This window comes from Calliopsis andreniformis, chromosome 1 (assembly GCF_051401765.1).
Source record: "Calliopsis andreniformis isolate RMS-2024a chromosome 1, iyCalAndr_principal, whole genome shotgun sequence".
NCBI classification, from domain to species: domain Eukaryota; kingdom Metazoa; phylum Arthropoda; class Insecta; order Hymenoptera; family Andrenidae; genus Calliopsis; species Calliopsis andreniformis.
Genome location: NC_135062.1, coordinates 16,165,200 through 16,179,243, shown reverse-complemented (window position 1 = coordinate 16,179,243; position 14,044 = coordinate 16,165,200).

The window sequence follows — 14,044 nt, the reverse complement described above, 5'->3', positions numbered from 1 at the left end:
CAGCCGATCGTCGAGCATCATTGTGCTCGAGGTTCTTCACCTGCATGGGAATCTGCATTGGATCTCGATGACGCTGGCACTCGCGAAACCTTGCATAACAGAAATTATCCTACAGCTATCCTGCTCACTGTTTTTCGACTAGTTCGGATCGTTACTGCCTTCGAAACGTGCCTCACGCTCATTTACATAATAACGTATTACGTATCGTTAAAGGGAAGTGGATTCACCCGTCTCTACACAGACCAAAAGTGAACTCGGTCGTCTTTGCACAGATCAAAAGCGAATTTGGTCGTCTCTACAAAGACCAGAAGTGAATTAGGTCATCTCTGCATAGACCCAAAGTGAATTTATCCATTTCTGTACAGACCTAGAGTCAATTCACCTGTTTCTGCACAGGTCACTACGATTCCCTATAAAAATTGTTTATGACTGCTTCGACGGTGCCTTGAAGATTTATGTCTGCGCAATTGTGGCAATACGAATTATGTGTTCTTTCCAAGGCAGTGTTTTTTATCTCCACTTCGGGTAACTTAATTGCGCTCAATTATATGGTTAATCTATTCGACACTCCATTATCTTGACTCGCGGAAATAGTAATAAATAATTGGACGAGTAAAACTTAGAGCGATAAATGACAAAGATTTCTCCATAAAGGGGAACAGTTTCCTTATTGTTGAATGTTTGCTATATGCGTAACTTAATTGTGGTATATTACGTTAGTATTTACGAGGTGTTGTCTTATAACATTACGGAATATTACGTGTCTACTTTCTAACTAGATATTCCCGAGAGTTTTTACGGGCTTTTGAATGAGCTGTGAAACAAGGATGAGGTACCTTCTGAAGTCTATTATTTTAAATTGATTCATGCTCAACACTGATTAATTTCTTATCACCCAACACCAGTGTCTCTAATACAGTCATTAAACTTAAACACTGCCTTGACGAAATACCTTCTGTAATTAAGGCCAGCAAGACCTCCCAGTGAAAAAGAACATTTCTAATTCCTTAGATATTCGAAACCTTTAAACACCTACTCCAATATCTCACACGCAAGGTAGAATAAAATTCGCTCCCCAAAAGCAACTCAAAATGAAGGATGGACACTAGGAGCACCTCTCTTGTTCAATTGAGATAATTCATTCAAAGTGTATAACTTACATCACTGAACAAACCCTACCAATAACCTTCAGACAATTTTCCCTCAAAATTCAAACGAAATATGTCAGCATCCACTTAAGGATAGCTCCAGCATCTACTTAATCATGGACCAGCTTTATCTTAATGGCAACTGTCAGTAAAATCTCCACTGCCTTCCATCAGGTGAACCAACGACCGAGAATGTCCTTCAGATCGCGCCTCTCTGACGTTCGCTCATCCCGTAATCAGAAAAAAAGTTGCCACATTGTGTCGCGGGGGCTCCCTGTAATCGTGTCGGCACAAAGGCGCTCCGAATTGCTCATCCTTGAGACAAGTTCCTCGAAATCCATAGGATAGCGCAAGGGCGAACGTCCTTCGGTACCACGACGTCCTCCCGACGTAGAACTTCTTCGGGCAACGCTCAGCTTCGTCTCGTCCTTCTCGCTAGACAACGACTCCTCACTTTCTCCTTCTCTCTCACCATTACGCTTCCCCTCACTGTCTCCTCCTATCTCTCCTCCCTCTGTTCTTGGACGAGACGAAGAGTTACAGCATCCTCCCGTGGACGTCGGCTCGCAATAATCGCATGGACCGAACGTTCTGCCCCCCCACCATGGAATCGGGTGAATCCTATAAATGCTCTCCACGTTCCTCGAGACGAAGAAGTCATCTCTCCCGGGAACGAGCGTGCTCTCCCGAGAGACATGTGTCCGTTTTGAAGTGACGGTGACCGTCCGTTTTGCGGTGCTACCGAGAACTAGATCGCGATTACGAAGAATGGTAAGTAAAGTGCGACCGAGTGGGACCAAGTGACACAGACACGTGACCGAGGAACCGGGTCAGGGGGTGAACGCCTGGGCTACGTGACCGAGGGTAGATGTGAACTGAGTAGCTGGGAGGATCTTGGGAGGATCTGTGCGCAAAGTGGATTCGAAAAGATCGATGGTGCATTTCTACTGGGATATGGAGGGTGTGATTGGACTGATTCCTCGATAGTTTCGCATCGTTTGGGTGCCCGTGGTGCTTCGAAGTCGAAATTAAGGCCGATCGAATGGGATGTAAAAAGCGACTATGAATTTTAAATGCTTCTTTTTTATTTTATACACTGAGGCTTGCTTCGAGTTGGTGTTTTGTAATTAATAGGTAAAAATAGTTAATATCTAAAAAATTTGTGTGAAAAATTGAACTAACTTTTTGGAGATATTATTGCTCTTGTAGAAAAATTCTTTTAAGCGTAGGTCTTTATAACAAGTTAGGTTCAGCAGTTCTATCTTTTCAATTTCTTGGAAAAGAAAAGGGTTCTATGTTTTAGAGACATTCGATCGTGCAATTTTCGAGTTCGTGTGCCGCGGTAACTTTCGTTTCTGCAAAACAGTATTTCCATTGGTGAGCCCATCGTTTGGTATTTACATGTACGGCTGCATCCACTGCCTCGCAAGAATTAATAGCAAGACGCAAGCGACAGCCAGCTGTTAGCAGGCTAAATGTCAGAGGTTATCATTGTTTCTTAACTTGAAATTCACCGTTCTGGTGCATCTGCTTTCGAATGTTTACTTTCTTTCTTTGCAATATGTAATTGTTTGCTGTGAGAATTTGACGAATCAGTGTACAGCTGCATATAACTTGCAATGATGGATTTATTGCACGTAGGTCTCAAAACTTCTGTCACAGTATCTTGGAACCTTGGCCTGGAACCTTGAATAAATATTTACTTCTAAATAAATACTTCTTCGATTACTCTTTGACTCATAATGATAGCTTTGTTTCGAAGATGGGTGCGAGTATTCAAACATTTCTCAAGGAATTTCACTCTTCAGAGTGTGATTACTAAAATTGATTTTAATGGTACCCACACATGATTGGTCACAGCTACCTTTGGAATCACGTAATGCAGACATTTTTGTTCACAAAAGGTCATTCTTTTAATACTTTCGTAGAAATTATCCCCCTACAAAATATTTAATTCGCCCATCATTTGAAGCACCAGCAATCTAGTGATGTAATGTTCTTTCTTCGGTGTCGCCTAATTGTGAGTTCAGTCGATGAAATTAACACATATACTGGTTATTAATGTCCCTAATTTTGCATCCTATTGAAGACATTGTGCTTAGGATTCGTATCTGGGAATGTAATTTATCTCAGCCTTAGAAATGAATTCTCAGGACACGGATCAGATCATTTAAAAGAAAAATGAGCATAAAGAGGTTGCTCAAGGCACTGACTTGCATTAATTACTCCACTCTGGTTCTCAGAGTTTGATATAGCTACTAATATGAATCATCAGGTCATCTAACTTCTTATATTCTCGTCAACATCGCAGTATCATTAATTAATCACCTTTCGGGAATAATTGGATGCAATACTCGATTGAAATTTGCTCACCTATTGGTAGACAAGTTTCTATACAAGTCCCTCGACAATATTCACATAGAAGCTGCTCAGTTCCTGACCCACGTTGTTGCATAAGAACAGATTTTCTTTATTAACATTACCTTCAGAAGAAACTTAGTCACACCAACAATAATCATACTCTTAACAAATTTATTGAATCTAGTTCGAGCCCTCCAACTCAGAAGGACGTATTCCAGTCACACTAATTAACATTAAAGATCCCAGATGGTATCGCTTTAGCACAATATTTCATTCAATTTTGCAATCCACTGTCTGTTTCAACAATTCTTACTCTACTACAATCTCCGTACGCGAAGCAAGTTCCCACGAAGTAGTATAACCCGAATTTACATGGCAGTAAAAAAAAGGGAACAATGCAAGTAGTATGAAAAGGTATTTAGAAAGCAGGCAGCCACCAGAACGGAGGCAAAGTCGTCAGCAAGTCCTTCCACGGAAACGTTAATAGGATAATAAAATAAGAAAATGCGTGACATATTGGAATGCAACTCTGAATTCGCTATTGCATACGCACGATGCATCCGTGCAGCCGCAGTTAACATTCACTTAACGTTTCCACGGTTCCTCGGCTGTTTCGAAAGAACAAGTAAAATCATCCGACAATCGAGATATTCGCCGGCGTGCATCCAGTGACCGATCGTTCGAAGATTGGCGTCATTAAGGAATACTAGAAAAATCGATGCAATTACTAAGAGGGTACGACGTTACGAAAGTTGAGTCCCTCTTAGTGTGCCAATCGTGTTCGATCCGACCTGTTTCGATGATGAATTCATCGTGATTTGAGTAGCCAGTCGATTCAGTAGATCGGGAAAACAAGACGTTCCCCTTTTAACATCGTTTTTTCCTGTCTCGATTATCTCGAACAATTCATCGTCGAGGACTAATCTGTCGAAGCTGACATTTGTAAGTGGCGATGAACAATGCCTAGCAAGGTATAATCAGGTGATCTTTCGTGGAAGTGACATTTGCTGACGAAGGAACATTGATTTTAATATTGAGGGGAGTTTTCTTACAGGCTTGGCTTGGCTGGTTATCTTGTGAGTCTAATGGTCTGATAGCGAGCACTAAAGGGCTTTCCATTGATTCTTGGGCGATGATGTTGAGATCTATTGTAAGATGCAGAATTTTTTCTATCCAAAATGGATATGCTCCAGAACTGGGGCTCTCAATGAATCAATATCAAGAGATATTCACATCGTTCTGATATCTATATTAGCCATGATTATTAGATGACGTAGACACACATGCCTCGATGACGAGTATATTAAGGGATTCATCGGTGTCAGGTGGAGAGAAAACGTAAGACGAAGGTCAATGATAGTTCATCATCGGGATGGGGCAATTGACATCCGCAGCAAACAACTTTCAGTTTCTTCGAGTCTTCTTCTTGTTGTGCCTGATGCTACTGTCTCGCGCCTTTATGCTCGACGATGGCCGTGCTTTAAGGTTTAGAGCCATCCACTTGTTCGTGTTCCCTCGTGTGCCGTAATACAGCCTTGATGAGAAGGATGTATGCGCGTCTAACGTCTGAATTCCACGCGTTCCTTCCTTCGAGCATCACCGCTGAGATTTTAATTAGAGTCCTCCTAACTGGATGGCTTATTTTTCTGCCCTATGCCACCAAGGCTCTGAGATTACTGTCCCAAGACGCTGAGATGGCAGTAGAAAAGCCTGGACAGTTAATTAGCTATGCAACATCGAAGCTAAAAGAAATTAATTGTTCATAGCCTCTGTATTCTGTGGATATTGCTGTGTCATTACACTCTGTGAATAATTATGAATAATAATATGTATTACGATTTATTTCGTTCGCAATTTAACTCGAATCTACTTAAAGGACAAGTGTCAGACTATTGAATTTAATGTTGCTAATTTATTACCCACCATTTTCACTTTTTGGAACTTCGATAAACAAGCTGATAATAAATCAGCCATAAATTTAGCATATGGGAATTTGCCTACGAGCAGAAAAATAGTCTTCAGTGTTTGCCACGGTCTTTTTTATTGACCTGACGTCTTTGCGCGATACTAAAAACTAATCCTAGCCAATAAAGTCAGAGGATCGCCATGCAATGAAATGTCGTATGACCACCTCGTGATTTTGCAACATGAAATATGCAATGAATGAGTAAATCAAAGTAACGCCGATTTCACCACTATTTTTCACACGTCTGACTATCCCTTTCGTCTCTGGGAATTCCTATTGCAAGATTCAACTTTGTTGTTTTTCGGATCTATAGCCTGTCAGCAATCTTAAAATAAGAAAGGCTCAAATTGACAGATACTTAGAGGCTTTTACGTAACAAGGAACATTGATTTCATAGGAATGATGCAGCAGGTTGATCCAGAGGATCGTCGAGGGATCATCCTCGCTTCGATCAAATCGAACGCCAGGCTATAGTTGCGAAATAATCGTCCCTGGCTCGGTTAAATTGCCTAATAAATTTAACAGGGGGATCTGTGCCCTTTCGAAGAATGCTGAATAATTTGACCGTCATTTTTCTTCGTTTGATGTCATAGCAATTTTTCAAGCTATCGCACCTGACACAGCAAACCAGACCGCAACTCGTTTTACGTAATAGTTATAATACTCTTTCACGCAACCTTCAATCTTTTCCCGAAAAGGATTCACATATTCTCTCGGTATTTCGTGGCCAGAGATGAGCTTGGATCATTCATATTCTGAATCTCTCGGTTGCGTCACTGAATCTTTAATTGAAATAACCCAGCAGACGAGACAGATGTTTGGATGAAATTTTCATGAATATGGTCTCCGATACTTTTCGATTATGCAGGATAAAATTATGTAAAAGTCCAAGACAAAACGATTGCCTCACTGTTACCTGGTCAAGGGAATGGCGTGACATGATTTAATAGAAAAAGCACTTTAACGCAGCAATTGCCGTGGGGGTCATGGTTGACCTATTCTTGGCCTTAGTTTTGTTCAAATTCTCCTAGAAGCTTCTGTCTAATATGCAAAGCAATTGAAAAATCTCAGTCGCCAGAGTATTCTCTCTAATTCCATTCAAATTCACTCAGTCATCATTGGAATGAGTTCATGTTCAGTCATACCTATTTTACACCATAATAACACGGTACTTTTTACACGTGTTTTTCCATCGAGTCACTCGATAAGATTGTCGAGCGTCATTTGCATCCTATGCAAAGGTTTCCGATGGAACGGAACCGATCTTTGTTATGGTAATTAGGAAAAGTACGGCAGACCTTTTGTCGCTGGCCGACAATAGTCCTCTTTTTCGCCTCATTCCTCTACTGTTTTGCAGCGGTTGCACACTGGTTGCGCGGGCGACGAGCAGCGAACGAGATAACTCGCGTGTTCACGGTACAAACTTTCTCCTAGGAATCGTGCTTCTTCTTTTAACGTGTCCCGATGTGTGACAGAAATTCGACCTGCTTAATTCAGCGGCACGTCGCGGGAAATTCGGTGTAGCAACATATTTTGCAACATTACTTTCAATTGTGATAATTCAGGAATAGAAAAAAATTAGAATTTTCTCAGCTGCAGCATAGCAAAGTCTTTCAATCGGTAATTAATTGTAGGAAGTGTATCACGTAAGAGGAGGCTATGGTCCGCCTACTCAGTACGTTCGCGTTAATTAACTCTAATTGATATCTCCGTTTACTGCATCGTACCTTCTCTTTCCACTTCGACGAAAATGATTTTCATTTTACTATAGCCATTTTCGTTTCCCCTCTTACAACAAACTCTGATGGATGTGTGTCTTTTTTTCGTTTAACAAGCGCGATCATCAGGAGGATAATTAGAAAGCTGTAGCCCGAAGATGCTCACACTTTATTAGTACCAAAGACGTAACCCGCGACTCTCTATTACGCAACACTGAGATTTTTGCGGCTGTCGTATAGTTAACGTGGTCGTTCATCGAGTAGACAAGCCTTTTTGAAGAGACTGTAACTGATCGTCAACAAATTAGACAGTGGTGACGCGATTATTGAACATATTTCACAACCTTTGGCGCCTCGGATTTTTGTGCTTCAGCACAGAGCCGTAAATTGTGTTTCATAGCCCGTCTTGTCATTAATCGAAACGTTAATTGGTACAGAGGGAATAGTTGCTCAATTCTCAAAGATTTTTTTCTACCTATATTGTTAATTAGGAAGTCAGTAGCCAGAAGTAGCTACGACGATTGCCTCTCCATTGCGACACAATTTTGCACCTCGAGTTGCGTGAATTGCTGACCCATAGAGAACTCTTGTCACATTGCTGTCTGGTTATGACCAGACGCAATACCTTCGGGGGTGCACACTTTCTCTAGGTGTAAATAAAATCTGCGAGTTGCATAGACGTGGTCGACTGTTTACTCTGTTTGCGAAAAAATGTCGAGAAACCTTGGGTGGGTCTCTGCGTTTGTGGGAGGTTCTATGACGATTCTGTGAATAATTTTTATGTGAAATATTTCTTTGGCGTGAGAACAGTGTGATTGATCTTTAGGAGTTTCCTTGGCTGAAGGAAAAGTGGATATCGTAATGGCAATATTTTTCTTGCATAACTCACTGACAATCTATAATACAAGGAGTCTATACGATCAATAGAGTCGGCGAAGATCGAAGCATTAACGTGTACGTTTACTCTGACACCATTTATAAGAACGGTTGTACAGTTACCTGACATAGGAAATATGATAACTTTATAGTAGCCTCAATAGAGTATGAATAAAATCCTCTAACTAGACGTTTCCTATCTACTGTCTTCTTTTCACGTGTATCATCGATACTGTACTCGACAGGTTCTTGAATACTCATGGAATTGAGATAGAATAGGCAGACATTGAAAAGGGATAAGAAGAATTGTCGTGGATTATTGGTACTTCTATTGTATAACTTGAAGTCACCCTCTCTATTTCCTCAATTTTTCGAAACTCCATATTTATTCGTCTCTAACTTCAAAAGACCTCTGTACAGGACCGTGAGATCTCGAAAATTTCCCAAGGAATCGTAACCTTGCGATCTGTATCGCGTGTTCCGCGGGGCCGGAGCGTCGTGACACCACTTATACATCAGAAGCCTTTCACATACTGGCGAAAGACACTGCGGGGGAATCGCTTCTCCCTATAGCCCGTCGCGATCCTTCTATATAAATTACACGCCTAAAGGTCACTGGACGTTTCTTCGAGCCAGAACCATCATTCGTAACCGCGTTCACGATGTCGCAAACGGATAAGATGGTTTTAATTTCTGGGGAACGAGACTCAGCGCCGCGACGCTTACCCTGATTTATGATGAAGCTCGTCGAGCCGACCGAATGATAATTACACTCCACGCCTGCATTATTACGCGCTGTTTAATCCGAGGTATCGCTGGAAAGAAATATGGATATGTGCTATATACGGTATATAGTGATGATCACTCTTCGATGAGCAAAGATTTCGATTCTGTGACGGATGGAACTAACTAGAAATGAAGAGGAGATTTAGTCATTTTAGTCATGAGGGTACAGAATTAGAGGTTTGTGTAATTGAAAAATGGGAGAATGGAATTGTGGTGGATGTTGGATTTATGAAGAAAGGGTGATTGTGGATGGATGCAGGTAGAGTACTGGCTGGCGCAGCTTCTCAATATGTGGTGATCAATGAGAGTGCAGTACGCCGTATTTTACACGAATGAACCTTTCACGATCACCATCACAGGATACAGTAGAGAGGAGTTATGTAAGATGCTCGTGGGTGAGGCGTGAGATAATCCTACGAAGACAATCTTCGATATATTATAATCGATTACGTGACAGACCGTGACTTAATCTACTTTGAAACTGTGGCGATCTAATGATCAAGGTTACGTGGAACTGCCTTCGTGTACGTTCATTGAAGGTGATCGTCTATTTTGTTATAAATGAATGCTGTGTTTTGTTGTTCCAGCGGATTCTGTGGATTGCCACACTGGTGGCAGTGCTCTCCACACAGTATGCGCAAGCATCCAGTGAGAGAAGCAAACGGGCGATTGATACTAAATCATCATTTAGAGGATATAACTATGAACCACCGGATGAGATATTTACGTTGCCACCAAGGTAGGGATTGAGTAGATATAAAAAGTAGAATGAGGAGAGGGATGATAGTCTAGAAGAGATGCAAGAAATGATGAATGTTTTTCCTTCTCAGACCAACGTCAAGACCACTAACACCTACAAGACCGCCACCGCCACCAGTGACACAGGGGTACTCCTATGAGACACCTGATAATAAGTTGACATATACTGCAGGGCCAATTACGTATGCGCCACCGACGCAACGTCCGCCTACTTTCCCAACGTCACCTCCTTATACTATACCCTCAAGACAGCCATCAACGGGTTATACCTATACACAACCAACACAGCCGCCACCTAGGCCAACTTTACCACCTTCGAGAACCCCACCCCCACAGTCGACGGCGTACACTTATGGACCACCGACAAGAACATCACCGGCGGTGCCACCCACTCGACCACCTACTAGGCCTACACAACCGACGGGGTATACTTATCCAGAACCATCAAGAACACCACCAACGCGCCCGCCAACAAGGCCAACTTTCCCGCCTACAAGACCACCACCAACACTATCAACAGGGTATACTTATCCAGAACCATCGAGAACACCACCAACGCAACCACCAACAAGGCCAACTTTTCCACCTACAAGACCACCACCAACACTATCAACGGGGTATACTTATACACAACCACCAAGAACCCCTCCAACACAACCACCAACTAGACCTACAAGGCCAGAGCCAGCAGGATATGATTACTCCGTTCCGTTGAAACCATTCCCACCACCAACCAGCCCTCCGCAGCCTTTTACGAGACCACCAACCCCACCCCCCTATGTACCTCCTGCTCCGCCACAGCCTCCTAGACCTCCTGTACCTCCACAGCCACCTAGACCTCCTACACCACCACCGTATGTACCTCCAGCACCTCCACAGCCTCCTAGACCTCCTACACCACCACCGTATGTACCTCCAGCACCTCCACAGCCTCCTAGACCTCCTACACCACCACCGTATGTACCTCCAGCACCTCCTAGACCACACACGCCACCACCTTATGTGCCTCCAGCACCTCCACAACCTCCCAGGCCTCCTACGCCTCCACCTTATGTACCTCCAGCACCTCCACAACCTCCCAGGCCTCCTACGCCGCCACCTTATGTACCTCCACAACCTCCCAGGCCTCCTACGCCACCACCGTATATACCTCCAGCACCTCCACAGCCTCCTAGACCTCCTACACCTCCACCTTATGTGCCTCCAGCACCTCCACAGCCGCCTAGACCACACACGCCACCACCTTATGTGCCTCCAGCGCCTCCACAGCCACCAAGACCTCCGATACAACCACCGCAACCACCGAGACCGCCTACCCCACCACCCTATTTACCTCCATCACCTCCGCAGCCACCGAGACCTCCTACACCACCAAAACCACCGAGTCCACCACCATATGTACCACCACCACAACCGCCTAGGCCACCCACACCGCCGCCATATATTCCACCTTCACCTCCACAGCCTCCTAGACCACCTACACCGCCACCATATGTTCCTCCTACGCAGCCTCCAAGACCACACACGCCACCACCATATTTACCTCCATCTCCACCACAACCACCCAGGCCTCCGACCCCACCACCATATGTACCTCCTTCTCCTCCTCAACCACCAAGACCTCCAACTCCACCGCCATATATACCTCCTTCTCCGCCTAAACCACCAAGACCTCCAACTCCACCCCCGTATATACCCCCTTCTCCACCTCAACCACCAAGACCTCCAACTCCACCCCCATACATACCCCCTTCTCCACCTCAACCACCAAGACCTCCAACTCCACCCCCATACATACCCCCTTCTCCACCTCAACCACCAAGACCTCCAACACCACCCCCATATATACCTCCTTCTCCACCTCAACCACCAAGACCTCCAACTCCACCTCCATATGTACCTCCTTCTCCTCCTCAACCACCAAGGCCTCCAACACCACCCCCATATATACCTCCTTCTCCACCTCAACCACCAAGACCTCCAGCTCCACCTCCATATGTACCTCCTTCTCCTCCTCAACCACCAAGGCCTCCAACTCCACCCCCATATATACCTCCTTCTCCTCAACCACCTAGACCGCCGACTCCACCACCTCGAAAGACACCTCCACCTAGACCCAGACCTTCTACACAACCCAACACTTATCTCCCTCCAGACCATTCAACTCCAGGCTATTCCGTTACAACATCTATTTATACTACTCCAAGGCCGACAGTCTCTACTGGAACTCCCTTCTACACTACCCCTAGGCCTACAATTTCCACAGGCACTCCCTACTATACTACCCCTAGGCCTACAATTTCCACTGGCACTCCTTTCTACACTACTCCTAGGCCAACAGTCTCCACTGGCACTCCCTTCTATACTACTCCGAGGCCTACAATTTCCACTGGCACGCCCTACTATACTACCCCTAGACCTACAATTTCCACTGGTACTCCTTTCTACACTACCCCTAGGCCGACAGTCTCCACTGGCACTCCCTTCTATACTACCCCCAGACCTACAATTTCCACTGGCACTCCTTTCTACACTACCCCTAGGCCAACAGTCTCCACTGGCACTCCCTTCTATACTACCCCCAGGCCTACAATTTCCACTGGAACTCCCTTCGTTACTACCCATAGACCCACCCCCTCGGTGACATACACCTTTAGGACTACCCCTTCACCATATCCTACCACGCCACGTATAACCGCGAGTCCAGAGACTTATCTGCCACCCCATAGCGAGAAGCCTAGCACGAGGCCTGAGCCTTATCTTCCACCCTCGACGCCCTCGACACCGAGGGTTACAGTCAGACCACCCCCTCCTCCCACGCCTATTTACACCCTCGTACCTACTTCCACTGAATACTTTGTGCCACCAACTGGTAAACCTGGTCCAATTCCCACTCTGCCACCAACAACGAAGAGACCTATTGGTTACTTCTACCCTGTACCGGAAAATCCGCTTGAGCTGCCACCCTTCGTGCGATGAGGAAGCAGACTAGCGATTTAAATGAACTGACAGTCGCATACTACATTGTCCTTTTTTTTTATTTTTATGTGTATAGAGTAGATGCTATTTATGGAACGTCATAGAACGATTGAATCTATTATTACTAAATCAACAATGGGAAACTAGAAAAATCAGTCTTGTCAAATACTTGTATCAAGTGCGTATATCCATGACGATGACGAGTATCATAGCAAATGTAACGAAACGTAAGATGCGAATAGAGATTTCCCGATAAATTTTGATTGTATTATACGAAATTTTTGCTGTGTTACGTGTTGCAATCCCTGTTGAAAACAAGGACTGAATGTGTAATTAATATGTAATGAATAGATGCGTAATAATGAGAACAAATTTTATAAACTGTGCCTTGGAAATTTTGTATATGTAACACACCCATACAGCAGAGTAAACGAAGTTTGTATAAAATGTAACTACTGTGTTTCCTTATTCTAAAAAATACTCCTAGAATTAGTGTATTACATTTTTACTGTCCACCAGGTAAAAAACATATAAACGTAACACGTTTGGCACTTCAATTTTGTTTGCCCTTTTGATCTTTTCGATGTGACATTCCCCAAGAAAATTCATCAGAAGATCTCAAATGAAAGCGACGAATCAAACACCTGTTTCGCCAGAGGGTTCGAAGAGTCACCTTTCCGCCTACGATATCCTCATCGCTCATGAATATTAATGATTATGAAATACGGTTTTGCATAAAAAGGGATCTCCAAATAACTCGTGCCTTCTGAAGAATGCACATATTTTATCATCGCTGACAATCGACATATTAAGTCAGATTTTAGTATAATTATAATCTGAAATTTTAATAATTCAAGAGAGTCATCATTTGCCACCTGTCATTAACACAGAGAATCGTAATTATACAGTCTCCTTATTTCCATTAAATAAGCCGAAACGACGACAGTAAGCTATCGCTGGTGCAGCAACCGTAAAGTAGCGACATTGACATTCTCTCTGTATATCGTGCCATGATATTTGACTTGAACCTGATAGCGTAGTAAGTAGCCCATAACCTGGCTCTTACTAGCATAACGAGCCTCCCCCACGTGTAAACAGATTTTCTACGTTCATGATAGAATCGCCAGTGAAAACTCGGTTGCGCGAAATGTGGGCTCGCTAGTTGTAGCAGGAGCTTCGAAAGAAAACCATCTCATGTTTCGACACAATAGTACCTAATCGTTAAACAACTCTAAATTGAAATTATTCAAGCTTTCAACATTCGCGTTAAGTTAATTACAGTTCCAGTGATAATAGTAATAAATTTTTTAAGTGTGGTTCATCTGACAAATTGCGATTGCACTTTAAGCTGTTCGTGAATACACCAAGGGTAAGAGCCAAATTGTCATAAAGTTGTCAAATGTAGTTATTAAATAATTTGTAAAGAGTGGAAGCAGATACCACGAAAGGAC